The following is a 14477-nucleotide window of genomic DNA, read 5'->3' on the forward strand; positions in this document are numbered from 1 at the left end:
CATATAACCGGGACAAAAATATCTTAACACAATCATTTACAGACACAACCTTTCTTTTAAATACCAAAAGATTCCTCACATCCCACAGACTTTCCATCACACATACCATTATTAACCATAATATTCTATCTTTAGCTCTACTACATGCACCCATCCCAAACATTGCCACCCTCCAATTCACATATGTTACACCTGCCAACTCTTTACACAAACCCCCTACTCTCTTCCATACTTCATAAGAGAAGTCACAATCCCATATTAGATGGCGTATGCTCTCACTAGCCCCACACCCCTCCCTAGGGCACACTTCATGTCTAATGAGATCCCGCTGCTTTTGGACTTGTCTCACAGGCAGTATATTATGTAATGACATCCACACTACTTTCCGTTGGCGATTTGACACCCCTACAATATCCAAATTCTTCCATACTGCATCCGCTTCACCTGACCGCAGCCCATCAATATTACATGCAAGCTCATTCGCCCGCATTCTTTTCATCACACCATTCTTATTCTTGAAATCCACCATAGGTACAGATAGTAAATCATACTTCCTCACAAACCATTCAATCTTCATGTACCACACAGGACATTTAAATGCCACAGGCACTCTTGCATCCCTCTTCACCCAATTTAACCCGAAAAGCGTCCATCCAGCCAAATACCTCATCATATACGCAGTTTTGTTATTCCGCTCAATCAACACCGTCACTACCTTCACATAACTCAACCCCAAGAAAACCTCAATATTTGGGAAATTCATTCCACCATGCTCGCACAATTTATATAGATACTCCCGCTTCAACTTTTCCATCCTGCATCCCCAAAAAAAAGTAAAAACCATTTTCTCTGCTTTTTTTATTTTCCTGGTTGAAAAGGGAAAAATCACTGCACAAAAGAGCAGGATTGGCAAAATAACTGACTTAATGATTAAGGTTTTACCAGAAAACGTCAAACTACGCATACGCCAGAAATTCAACTTTCGCTCAATCCGCATACCACATTCATCCCAACTCTCGTTCCCCTTTAAGTTTTCATTGAATAAAATACCCAAAACCCTAATTGCGCCTTGTTCACACTTTACACCATCCATTCTAACATTACTGTCACCAAAACACTTAAAAATGCTTTTACTCCAGTTCACTCTAAAAGCGGACGCACTACAGAAAAGATCTAACACCAATCTAGCCCTAGTCAAACTAGCTAGAGACTCACTCACAATGACCACATCGTCCATATAAGCTAGAGTTTTCACCACCTTACCTCCACTACCAGGTATCAGCAAGCCCCTCATCACCTTCTCTTTCCTAAACATACACAACAAAACTTCAATTACGCTAATAAAAAGAACGGGGGACATCGGACAACCTTGTCTGACTCCCGATTTAATTCTCACTTTACCACTCAAAAACCCATTCACCAAAAATTCGCTCGTCACTCCTCCATACAAGCATCTTACTGCACTCACAAACTTGCTATGAAAACCCATTTTATTCAACACACCAAACATAAATTCATGTGACACGCGGTCAAACGCCTTCTCAAAGTCCACAGCTAGCACCATACACTTTTGCTTTCTGTCCATGCAATCCCCAATCAAATCTTTTAACAGCAACAGGTTGTCAGTCATACGCCTACTTGGTACCGCACACACTTGATCCTCCCCCACTACCTGACCGATCACTTCACGCATTCGATTTGCTAGAATTTTGCTATAGCACTTGTAATCACTATTGAGCAAAGAGATAGGTCTCCAATTACCCAGATTCCTTTTATCACCCTTTTTATGTATTAACACAACAACACCCTCTTTCATAGATTCACTCATTATCCCATTGTCCCACATAAACTGACACACTTCCACTAGGTCTGCTCCCATTATGTCCCACGCTTGCACATACAATTCCACAGGAATACCGTCCTTCCCTGGAGTTTTATTTTTACTAGCACTCTTGACCACTTGCATAACTTCATCCATTGTAATTCCCTCTGATAACATATCAGAATCCTCCTTCCCTAGCACATTCTCTAATTTATTCATGGTATCATTCACCAAATCTCTATCAGTCCATTTGTCACCATACAGCTCGCGATAGAACGACTCCACTTCATTCATCACATCCTCCCCATAAACACAGTCACCCCCACTATTCATAACAACATCCATATCATCCTTCTTCCCACACATCTTTTTGAAGAAAAATCTTGTGCACTTCTCATCCTTTTCCAGATGTTCAATCTTAGATCTATATATGATTTCTTTCCCCCTCTCATCCATCTCTTTCTTAATCTCACTTTTGACCGCACAAAGCAAGTCACCCACATCATACCCAAGCATACTAAGCTTCCTCAACCACTCCATTCTCATATTCAGCTCTTTATATTTATTCCTACGAATTGCAGCTTTTTTATATCCCCATTTTTTAAAGAATTTCCTAACTTCACCCTTCATCCAGTCCCACCATTCTAACATATTCGCAAAATTTCTTTTTTTCCACTTCCATCCCACATACGCACGCTTAAAATCATCCATCACTTTTTTATCTTCAAGCAACCTGATATTCAGCTTCCACACCCCTTTACCATACTTTAATTTTGTATTCCCCTCAAAAAAAGCACTCATACTCACGTGATCAGTAAATATCACATCATCTTGGCGGAAAGATTTACATACCAAATTTTTGAAAAACACCCGGTCAATCCTGGATGTCACCCCACCCCCCTCTGCTCTAAAGGTTGCGGGCGGCGGCTTACCTAAAAACATTTCAGATGCATCTACAAAAGAAAAATCATTAATTAAATTATTTAACATTTTACCCGACACATCCATCTTAGCCCCTTCGGTAACACAATTGAAGTCCCCCACCCACACAGTAGGGATCCTACCAGGCAAAAAAATACTCAATTTTTCTAACAACTCTACTCTATCCCCTTTACTTGTTGGCCCATACACATTTATTACCCTGACCTTCCACCCTCTATAGCTTATAATTGCAGATAAGCATCTACCCGCCTCCACCACAGTATAACTATCAAATTTATAATCCTTATTCCCCAATAAGATTCCCACACCATCATTTTTATTTTTAACCGAGCCTGACCATATACTTTGGCCATATTGCCATTCTTTTTCATCTAATGCATCAGAGATGCCACATTCTTGCAAGCAAAAAATATCAGCCCCTAGATTTTTAAGGAAATCTAGTGCTGCAATTCTCCTAGGCCTAGATTTAATCAGCCTGACATTCAGGGATAGGACATGACATGTGATTTTGGCAGCCATGTTTTAATCTGGAGATGAAAACGTTGAACAACAAGCCCATCTTTTCCTCAGCCTTTTCCTTCTTGAGGCTGGCAATCCAACGCAAAGATAGAGCCTTCCAGATCCCCTAGAAAAGGAGTGTCAAAAGAAATACTAGTCACAGGATACACGCCGTCCCTCTGTGGACTCGCACTTCCTTCACTTGATGGTGAAAAGTTTGTTCTCTGCCTTTTTGGAGCCATCCCAAACTCCTCTTCACCTGGTCTCACAACAGCTGTTGCAAAATCACCCTGCTCTCCAGCCACCTCATGAGCCTCCTCTGCCTCCTCCCACACAATCACTGGGGTTATGGAGACTGAAGTCTCAACCTCACCTTCACCTTGCAGCCCGGTTTGCTCATCAGAAAGAGGGGGAAGGTCTTCTTCCACAGGTGATATTTCCATCACTCCACCCTCCGCACCTGCAACTGCAATTTCCTCAGACAGTGGACTTTCTGCCTGGATAATTGGACCAGCAACCTCAGGATCTTCAGGTCTCCCAGCAGGCCTCTGTCTGGCCATATCTGCATAAGAACGCTTAGGACAATTCCTGAAGGCGTGTCCTGTCTGTGCACAGAGGTTGCAAACGATGGGGTTGGTACAAACCTTTGACTCATGGCCCACCTGGCCGCATTTCCCACACCTTTTTCCTTGATTACAGGACTCCAGTATGTGTCCAAAGATCTTGCAGTTCTTGCAAAAGAGAGGGGGGTTAGGGAAGAAAAGATAGCCCCTGTCCCTGCCAATAGAAAAGTTCAAGGGGGGGTCTGCTTAGCCCATCAACCCCTTCTGGATCCCTCTTAAAATGAACAATAAATTTGTACTTGCCACTCCAGATTCCAGCCTCGTTGAGGATCTTGTTGGAAAAGACCACAGACTCACAATGGCGGAGGAGGAAGGCCTCAATGTCCGACCTTGGCACATGGGGATTGTACATGAAGACAACCAAAGGGACATTCCCATCTTCATAGAGGAGAGTGAAAACAAGACCATCCAAAGCAGCATTGTTGCGGTTCTTCTTCAAAGTGTTGTAGAAATTTAGGCAGTCGCTCCTAGAATTAAGCACAAGGGTATAATGACCCACCTTATGTTCCTGGAGGCAGAGGATGGCAGGGCGAGGGATCTTCAGAGCTCCAAAAATAACTTCGTCCACCAGACGTCCAAGAGGAAAGCGATTCTCCAATCCAGCTGTAGCATTGATGCGGATTCCAAACTTGACCCGGAGATCTCCGGTCCTGGGATATACGATCTGAACGCCCATGATCGCCTTCTTTGTCTCCTGGCTCACCCCCTAAAGCAGCAGGTGGCTTAAGCTGGTAAACCAGCGATGCCACAAGGCCAAGGGCGAGCACACAGACGGACCTCCTGACCAACCCCTTGAGATTAGCCAAAAGGCCGAGAAGCGATAACCCGAATGGGACGGGCGTTGACCGAGCCTGCCTAATACTGCTGTTCACCCCTTGCAGCGATTCAGCCTACTCCTAGGCAATTCCACGGGGCCCTGCAGGCGCGCACACACTCACAGCTACTAAGCGGGAGGTGAATAAAGGCCGGAGAGGAAGCCAGACAGGATTTGCTTCTTTTGCTTGCACCACAATGCAGTGCTGAAAGAGGAGGAATCTACATAAAAACGCCTTCCTGGCAACGCCCAAATGCCCTGCTGCCATGCAGATAAACACTGGCAGCGGCAGCCAGTGCATGCCCACAGCCACCCCTTGTTCCTTCACACCTTGTATCAGCTGTAATCCAGTCCAGTCCAGTGCTGCCTGCTGAGCAGCACTGACCAACACTGCCTGGGCCCAGGCTTTTATCTCTGAGGCCCCATTATGATGTCAGAAAGCTGGCTCTGGAATCCTGAGGGCTCCACTATGACACGTGCAAAGTTCCGTCTGAACTTTATATAAGACGGTGAGGCTCAGTCAGTCACTCAGTGTTGCCTGAGAGGGCAACACTGCAACAGCCGGCCGCCAGGCTGTCTTTTTTTTGCACATTTATTTGCCTCCAGGAGGCCACAAGAGGGAGACAAGGGACTGCAAAATGGAAAATAGGCATCCACCAACTTTACAGACAACTTCTCCTTGCTCCTACAACCTCCATCCTTGCACAGTTTGTTATTCTTCTAGGTAACATAGTAACAAATCCAAATTGCTGCTGTCTTTGTAGGCAAGCAAGGCTTTGTTGCAACTGCAATTCTTACTTCTTCTTGAAATGTAGGGACGACAGTACATTCCATCACATCCATCTAGTGTACACAGGTAGGTCCATTGTGGCGGGCAGGCGGGCGGGCGGGCGGGCGGGCGGCTGGCTTTAATGGCTGTTTGCTGTTCCTCTACTCCACTCCACTATTTGACTGTGGTGCTGCATCAATCAGTGGCTGGCTCAGGTGCAGCTCTTTAACCTACCTAGGAGGGAGGGCGGAGAGAAGACAAGGAAGGTGAATGAGCTGTTCCAATGTGAAATGCCAGAAACACAGACGACACAAAACAAGAGGTGGCAATGTATTAATTAATTGCATTTAATAAATTAGCTCATTATCACACATGACTGTACAAATGCATTGTCCAACAGGTGTTGAAATAATGGGATTAAAAGGGGAGATCCCATCAGAAAGACAAAAACAATAGCAAACACAAATAGCACTTTTGGAATCTGATTTTAGTCAACACATAAGGGAAGGGTGCACCGGTCCTGGAAATACTGCAATACCAGGTCAATGCGTGGAGTGGACAGAGCAAGCTCTATTTCCATCTCCCTGTTCTAAAAATCCATTTAATATATGGTCCCCAGATAGGGGACGTATCAGATATTAAACTGATAAGAACAGATTTTTTTTTCAGTTGGCTACCCCCTCGCGGGGGTGTCAATGATTTATTAATAAAAATTCAATTTTACAATAGATAACACTACAATTACATCAAACATTTTCATATTGTTACAATAGTAAAAATCAAATTACATTAATATTTATAGGGGGACATGGTGGCAAATCTTTATTTATTGGAGTTCCAGTCAGTCACAAACCATTTATTTAGAAGGGTGGCATTTGCTTTCCTGTCAATTAAATAATATAAATACATCTCACTAAAACAAAGACCTAAAACATCATCCGTTGTTAAAACGTCGTGTTTAAAAAGAAGGATGTTCCTGGCCTTCCAAAGAGCTTCTTTAGCGCAATTCATCGTCTTCCATGCTATTGTCTTCTGATTCGCGGTCGGGCATCCAAATTGTCCATATAAAATATCATCGTAACATAAGTCCTTCAGGTCTGCCATCTTTTCCATAAGAGGGAATATCTTTTTCCAAAAATGTTGTGCAAAGTAACATGTCCAAAGTAAATGACGCACTGTCTCCTCAGCCTGGCAGCCTTCCCTCGGGCAGACGGCAGACCTCGCGAATCTTCTTCTGTATTGGAATGCCCGGCATGGAAGACATTGATGAATGCAGCTCCAGGCCAGGTCCTTCTGTGTGTTAAAGAGATAAAATATGTTAGACATTTTCCAGATAAAACCACTGCGTTTTTCGTTAAAATTGTCTATTCTGCTGACCGCATCCTCTCTTTTTAGGTCGATTAAAAGCTTCTTGCTATTTTTAAGATCATTAATACTCTTCCCTTTTAATTTAAATAAAGCAACTATTTTTTCTAAAATTACATATTGTGGGGGTAAATTAAAAGCATAAGGTGAGGTTAAAATAATCTGGAACCACCCACACCTTCGCATAAAAAACCCTGTATTATAACGTAAATAAAACGACCAATAGTGCTCTTTAAAAAGGGAATTAAAACAGAAGCTAAAAAATTTTTGTAAAAGAAACCTATTAAAATCTGGAAAGTCTTTGCCACCCTTTGGTTTGGACTTCATCACGATTCCTCTCTTTAATTTCTCCATTCTGGAACTCCAAAAGAAAGTAAAACAAGCTTTGGTTATTTTTCTCAGTAAAACCGTGGGAGGAGGGAAAACCATACTCAGATATAAAAGCAGGGGTAAAATGACCATTTTAATAATTAAAATTTTTCCCTCCATAGTAAGCTTCCTCATATTCCACATACATATCTTCTTGTTTACTTTCTGCGCCACCATGTCCCAACTGATAAAACCATTGTCGTACTCACTGAAGGAGACCCCTAAAATTTTAATATTATCCGACACAGGAACTGGTATGTCACTAAAAACCATGCTTCCTATGCTTAAAATACTACTCTTGCTAAAGTTTATCTTAAAACTGGAAGCACAGCAATAAAACTCTATCTGCTTGAGGGCTCTCTGAAGCGACCGGGTGTCCCTGCATAATACCGCTACATCATCCATGTACCCCACTGCTTTAGCCTCTATGCCGCCTCCCCCTGGTAGGGGGACTCCACGTATCAACTTGTCTCGGCGAATTGCGCATAATAGAGGCTCTAACGCACATATAAAAAGCAGTGGGGACAAGGGACACCCCTGCTTCACCCCAGAGTTTAAAAATATGTCCTGTGTCTTAAAACCATTTACTAAAATCTTACTTGTACAATTTTTATAAAAGGCTTTGATGGATAATAAAAATCCTTCAGGTATACCCATACGCTCTAAAACCTTAAACAAATAAAAGTGAGAGACACGGTCAAAAGCTTTTTCAAAGTCTATTGATAAAATTGCTAAATTATTCTTCTTAGACCTCGTGTCCTCAATCACATCTTTAATAAGGTTAAGATTGTCCCAGATGCTGCGGCCTGGCACCCCACATACTTGGTTGGAATGTATCATGTGGGGTATTATGGCTTTCATCCGGTTCGCACATAATTTAGCCATGATCTTGTAGTCGCTGTTTAGAAGGGTTATTGGTCTCCAGTTCTTTAAAACTGCGATGTCACCCGTCTTGTATAATAGGGAGACCTCACCCTTCTGCCAGGACTTAGGCAGCATCTTGGATTTAAAAACTTCTGCGTATAGTAAAAACAAATCTTCTTTTAAAAGATCATAAAATTTTACATAAAACTCACTGGGTATACCGTCCGGACCAGGAACTTTACCTGCTTTAAAACTTTTAACTGTTTCTAAAATCTCCTGCTCCGTCAGGTCCTGCAATAAAAAATTCTGGGAGACAGGGTCTAAAACAGTGGTAATCTCCTTCAGTGAGTCACGCATAAAATCACGATCCACAGTCTTAACATTAAAAAGGTCAGTATAAAACTCATGAACTTTACTTAAAAGACCCTGTACATCCGACACACCTTCAATATTTTTGATGACAGCCCTTTTATTGTTGATTTTTTTAAAAAAGTACCTGGAGCAGGTCTCGTTCTCCTCTATGTTTTGAATTTTTGAACGAAAAATTATTTCTTTACCTTTCTGCTCCAGGCACTGGGCTATCTCCTTTTTAAGGTCGGTGATGTCGGCTTCCACTTCTATTTCATTGTCTCGCATTTTGTACAGGGTCTGCAGACGGGTGTTTAGTGTATTAAAAACAGCATATTTTATTTTGGCTTTTACCACACTCTTTTTAATAAAAAAATCTTTTATTTTACTTTTCATCTTCTCCCACCATGCACTGATGGGAGCTCTGGTATCTCTCACCCGCCTGCTTTTCTTGTAAAATTCAATAAAATCGGTTAAAACCTGTGGATCATCTAAAAGGGAAACATTCATCTTCCAGGACTTCTTACAAATAAGATTATTAAGATCACGCTTCACATAAAAAGATAAAAGCCTATGATCTGAAAACACGTTGGTTAAAACTTCACATTTAAAAGGCAGTAAGTTCTCATTACAAAATATAAAATCTATCCTGGAGCTACAGGTGGCGTTGCTCCAGGTAACGCCGGCTTCCTCTGGACTGCTCCTGTTACATTCTTTGTAAACATCTTTTAAATTAAAATCGCTCACCATATTTTTGAGCAGTCCAGAGGTCTTATCGTAATTTCTGCTTGTAGCACTTGTAAGCCGGCGTTCCCCTCTCAGGATACAGTTAAAATCACCTGCGAGGATAAAAGGCTCAGTTGTGTTAATAAAAAGAGGTAAAACTTCTAGCATTTCTGCCCTCTCATTTTTATCAGGTGAGCCATAAAAATTTAAAAACTGCCATTTCACACCGTCAATAAAAGCCTTAACCAATAAAATACGTCCTGGTAAGATTTCTTGAATAAAATCAATTAAAACGTTTCCCTTAAATAGAATGGCGACCCCTGCTGATCTGGACTCGTTTGATCCAGACCAGACGGATGGACCATATTTCCAATCTTCTTTATATTTGGTGTACTTCATCGTATGGGGAATACCGCACTCCTGCAGGAAAAAAACAGAGGCTGCCAGGCAAGATAAAAAATTGAAGAGAGCAACCCTTCTTACTTTAGACTTGGCGCCCCTCACGTTGAGGGATATTCCCTTTAGTTCAGACATTGTGGAGTTTTGAATGCGTATTTGATTTTAAAATAATAAATAGTAGCGGTATTTTAAAATCACACATTTTCTCCACCAGCAATACCAAATATCTCACTTGGGCTCAGATACCCGCCCCCGTCCGAATCATTTGTCAGGAGGGAGAACGAAGGAGAGGAACTACCTTCGCTGAGGGTAACGCCAGCAACCAAACTTCTGCGTACGGGGAGCCCAAACTCATTCGGATCTCCCTGGGTCTCAAACGGTTGACCGTCTAGGTCGGGTGGGTCCCCTAGGGGGCTCGCACCTCCCCCCTGGGACCGTGCAGGCCCTTCTGGAGGGGGAGGTTGCGCACAAGGTGGGGTGTCAGTTTCCACGGGGGGAACAGTGCCCGCCCTCCTCACCAGTCGCGGCGAGGAGGGGGTTCTAGGAGGAGCCGCATCGTTTTTCACCGTTGTGTCCATCTGCTCCTCCCCTGTCTCCCCCCTACTGACTCTGGCTTGCCTCCCTTTTTTACGGGGACCCACCGGCACCTCGTCCTCTTCCTCCGACGAGGATGCCAGAGACCCAGGGCTTGGAGCAGGCCCGGCACCCCCTGAGCAACCAGCCTTCTGGGATGCCTCAGTTTTTCCGGCCTGCTCCTTTTCCGCCTTCCGCTTAGTCTGCCGCTTTTCCTTCGCACTGGGCTCCCCTTTATCCTCCAAGGTTGCTGGCTGCGAGGTACCTGTTTTGGCTCCAGTCCCTCGCACCTTTGAAGCCCAGGTACCTCTCTCCTCTTTCGTGTGGCTGGTCTGTTCCTCTCCCTGGGGACGGGTTTGGTCCGCTGGTGGAGCACGTGGGGGCGCTCCGGGTTGCTCATCTTCTTCGCCTCGGTACCTATAGGGGCAAGAAAAATACAGATGACCAGTTTTCTGACAAAAGTTACATTTTTTTTCTCCTGTGCATTCTCTAATTGTGTGCTCTTTGCTTCCGCAGTTCCTGCAGGTGACATCGCAGTTGTAACTGGTATGCCCATAGGTACCGCAGGCCCTGCAGAAGTTTGGCATCCCCGAGAAGTAGAGGTCGCCATTCACTGTTCCAATTTTAAAACGAGCCGGTGGGAGTCTCGTATTTTGGGTGGAGGGGTCCTTTATCAAAGTCACTAAGTACTTCCACTTGACGGTCCACACACCGCACTCGTTCATAACTCTCCCCATAAGCTTGATGTTCTTGAAGTAGGCAGCTAAGAATGCTGCCACTTCCTGGTCCTTCACATATGGGGAATACATCTTAATCACCACGAGTTTGGTTACCTCAAAAGCATGCTCTATTACCTGGACTCCCAAAGACGTGAGTTGAACTTTTTCCCTCTCAGCTTTGTCCATAGCATCACGGAGGATACCTTCTCCAACAAAAGTTATGTCAAAAACTCCACGCCTTGGGTAATCCTGGATCGCCAAAATTTCATGCTTGCGGACCGCCAGCAACTTCTCGAGGATTTCGTATACGAGGAACTTGACACCTCGTGGACCGCCTCCACCCTCTGCCAAGATGACTCTAGCAGAGTTTCGCAGCCGGGCGTATACCGGCACCGCATCGGGTTCGCCTGCCATTAGCGTGGCCAGGTCGAACCGCGCAGCTTTCGCTGCGCCCCTTGACGTACAGAGACCAAGGGGCTGGGGGGATCGCAACTCGTTGCTCAGGACTAAGCCTCTCTCCCAAATAGCAGCACGGGGGTGAAGTCCAGGCGAACCTGGACGATCCCCCGAGGCCGAGAGAGAGGGTACCTGAGCACCTTCTGACCAAAAACCTCCTGTATAAATACACTTGGTCTTAGCCAAAAGGCCGAGAAGCGATAACCCGAATGGGACGGGCGTTGACCGAGCCTGCCTAATACTGCTGTTCACCCCTTGCAGCGATTCAGCCTACTCCTAGGCAATTCCACGGGGCCCTGCAGGCGCGCACACACTCACAGCTACTAAGCGGGAGGTGAATAAAGGCCGGAGAGGAAGCCAGACAGGATTTGCTTCTTTTGCTTGCACCACAATGCAGTGCTGAAAGAGGAGGAATCTACATAAAAACGCCTTCCTGGCAACGCCCAAATGCCCTGCTGCCATGCAGATAAACACTGGCAGCGGCAGCCAGTGCATGCCCACAGCCACCCCTTGTTCCTTCACACCTTGTATCAGCTGTAATCCAGTCCAGTCCAGTGCTGCCTGCTGAGCAGCACTGACCAACACTGCCTGGGCCCAGGCTTTTATCTCTGAGGCCCCATTATGATGTCAGAAAGCTGGCTCTGGAATCCTGAGGGCTCCACTATGACACGTGCAAAGTTCCGTCTGAACTTTATATAAGACGGTGAGGCTCAGTCAGTCACTCAGTGTTGCCTGAGAGGGCAACACTGCAACAGCCGGCCGCCAGGCTGTCTTTTTTTTGCACATTTATTTGCCTCCAGGAGGCCACAAGAGGGAGACAAGGGACTGCAAAATGGAAAATAGGCATCCACCAACTTTACAGACAACTTATCCTTGCTCCTACAACCTCCATCCTTGCACAGTTTGTTATTCTTCTAGGTAACATAGTAACAAATCCAAATTGCTGCTGTCTTTGTAGGCAAGCAAGGCTTTGTTGCAACTGCAATTCTTACTTCTTCTTGAAATGTAGGGACGACAGTACATTCCATCACATCCATCTAGTGTACACAGGTAGGTCCATTGTGGCGGGCGGGCGGGCGGGCGGGCGGGCGGGCGGCTGGCTTTAATGGCTGTTTGCTGTTCCTCTACTCCACTCCACTATTTGACTGTGGTGCTGCATCAATCAGTGGCTGGCTCAGGTGCAGCTCTTTAACCTACCTAGGAGGGAGGGCGGAGAGAAGACAAGGAAGGTGAATGAGCTGTTCCAATGTGAAATGCCAGAAACACAGACGACACAAAACAAGAGGTGGCAATGTATTAATTAATTGCATTTAATAAATTAGCTCATTATCACACATGACTGTACAAATGCATTGTCCAACAGGTGTTGAAATAATGGGATTAAAAGGGGAGATCCCATCAGAAAGACAAAAACAATAGCAAACACAAATAGCACTTTTGGAATCTGATTTTAGTCAACACATAAGGGAAGGGTGCACCGGTCCTGGAAATACTGCAATACCAGGTCAATGCGTGGAGTGGACAGAGCAAGCTCTATTTCCATCTCCCTGTTCTAAAAATCCATTTAATATATGGTCCCCAGATAGGGGACGTATCAGATATTAAACTGATAAGAACAGATTTTTTAAGTTGACTACCCCAACTTTGGGGGTAACCGTTTATTTAAAATTTTTCAGGTTTTACAATAAATTAACATTTTTCAACATTTTTACAGGGATTCAAATTTTACAACAATGGTTAAAAAATAAATACAAATTGTCAGATTAAAATCATACAATTTATAAAAGGGCACTTGGTGGCATCATATTATAGAATTCCATTCGCTAAAAAACCATTTTCTACTTAAAACAGGAGAGAATTTTTTGTCTAAAAGATAATACTTGTGCATTTCATAAAAACAAATTCCTAAAATATCATTCACAGATAAAATTTCATGTTTGAATAAAAGAATATTCCTGGCCGCCCACAGAGCTGCTTTAACGCAGTTAGTAATCTTCCATGCCATAATTTTCTGAGTCCTTGTTGGGCACTCCAGACATCCGTAAAAAACGCCTTCACTTGTAATTCTCTTTATTCCGGTTATCTTCTTCATCAAGGGGAGGATTTTTGTCCATATGAGTTGTGAAAAATAACATTGCCAAAAGAGATGTAAGACTGTCTCGTCATCGCGGCATCCTCCCCTTGGACACGCAGCCGAGTTGGTCAGTCCCCTTCGATGCTGGAATGCCCGGCATGGAAGACACTCGTGGGCGCAGCTCCAGGCCAGATCCTTCTGTGAATTAAAAATGAATTTAGCATTAACCATGCTCCAGATAATTTTGCATTTGTTTTCATTAAAATTGCTAATGGGGGCTATTAAAACATTTTCTTTTATTTCCTTTAAAACATATTTACTATTTTTTACATCTTCTATTCTTTTGTCTTTTAGGTTAAAAAGGTTCACTATTTTTTCTAAAATCTTATACTGGTCTGGCAGGTTAAAAGCATATGGCGAGCTTAAAACCGTAGAGAACCATCCGTACCTCCTCATAAAATAGCCAGTGTTAAAACGGATAAAATAAGACCAGTAGTGTTCCTTAAAAACAGTATTAAGACACAGTGTAAAAAAATGGATTAAAAGAAATGCTTTTATATTTGGAAAATCTTTACCACCCATTAGCTTTGGTAACATCACTTTTTCTCTCCTGAGCTTCTCCATCCTAGAATTCCATAAAAATGTAAAACATGCCTTGGTAATCTTTTTTAATAAAATATCAGGGGGAGGGAAAACCATACTTAGATATAATAAAATTGGTAAAATCACCATTTTTGTGATTAAAATTTTTCCCTCCATTGTCAGTTTTCTAAGATTCCATAAACAAATTTTCTTATTAACTTTTTGTGCCACCAAGTCCCAACTGATAAAACCATTGTTTGACTCATTGAAGGAGACCCCTAAAATCTGTACAGACTCCGACACAGGGACTGGAATGTCCTGTAAAATCATGTTGCCAATATTTAAAATATTACTTTTATTAAAATTGACTTTAAAACCGGAGGAGCAGCAAAATTGGTATATCTGTTGTAATGCTTTTTGCAGTGACGGGGCGTCCCTGCACAGGACCGCGACATCATCCATGTACCCCACTACTTTTGCCTCTAGTCCCCCCCCCGCCCGGCAGGGGGACTCCACATATCTGCTTGTCATTCC

General features: G+C 43.6%; 2 non-coding genes across 2 annotated transcripts; both read right to left on the bottom strand.

Annotated features, from left to right (window-relative positions):
- Positions 1-5972: 5972 nt before the first annotated feature.
- On the bottom strand, positions 5973-6170 carry LOC142695710 (U2 spliceosomal RNA). Its single transcript, XR_012863766.1, has one exon. It is a non-coding gene; the product is annotated as a U2 spliceosomal RNA (small nuclear RNA).
- Positions 6171-12754: 6584 nt separating this feature from the next.
- LOC142695651 (U2 spliceosomal RNA) lies at positions 12755-12941 on the bottom strand. The gene has a single exon (XR_012863738.1). It is a non-coding gene; the product is annotated as a U2 spliceosomal RNA (small nuclear RNA).
- Positions 12942-14477: the final 1536 nt, after the last annotated feature.

This window comes from Rhinoderma darwinii (genome assembly GCF_050947455.1).
Source record: "Rhinoderma darwinii isolate aRhiDar2 chromosome 5 unlocalized genomic scaffold, aRhiDar2.hap1 SUPER_5_unloc_48, whole genome shotgun sequence".
Lineage (NCBI taxonomy): Eukaryota > Metazoa > Chordata > Amphibia > Anura > Rhinodermatidae > Rhinoderma > Rhinoderma darwinii.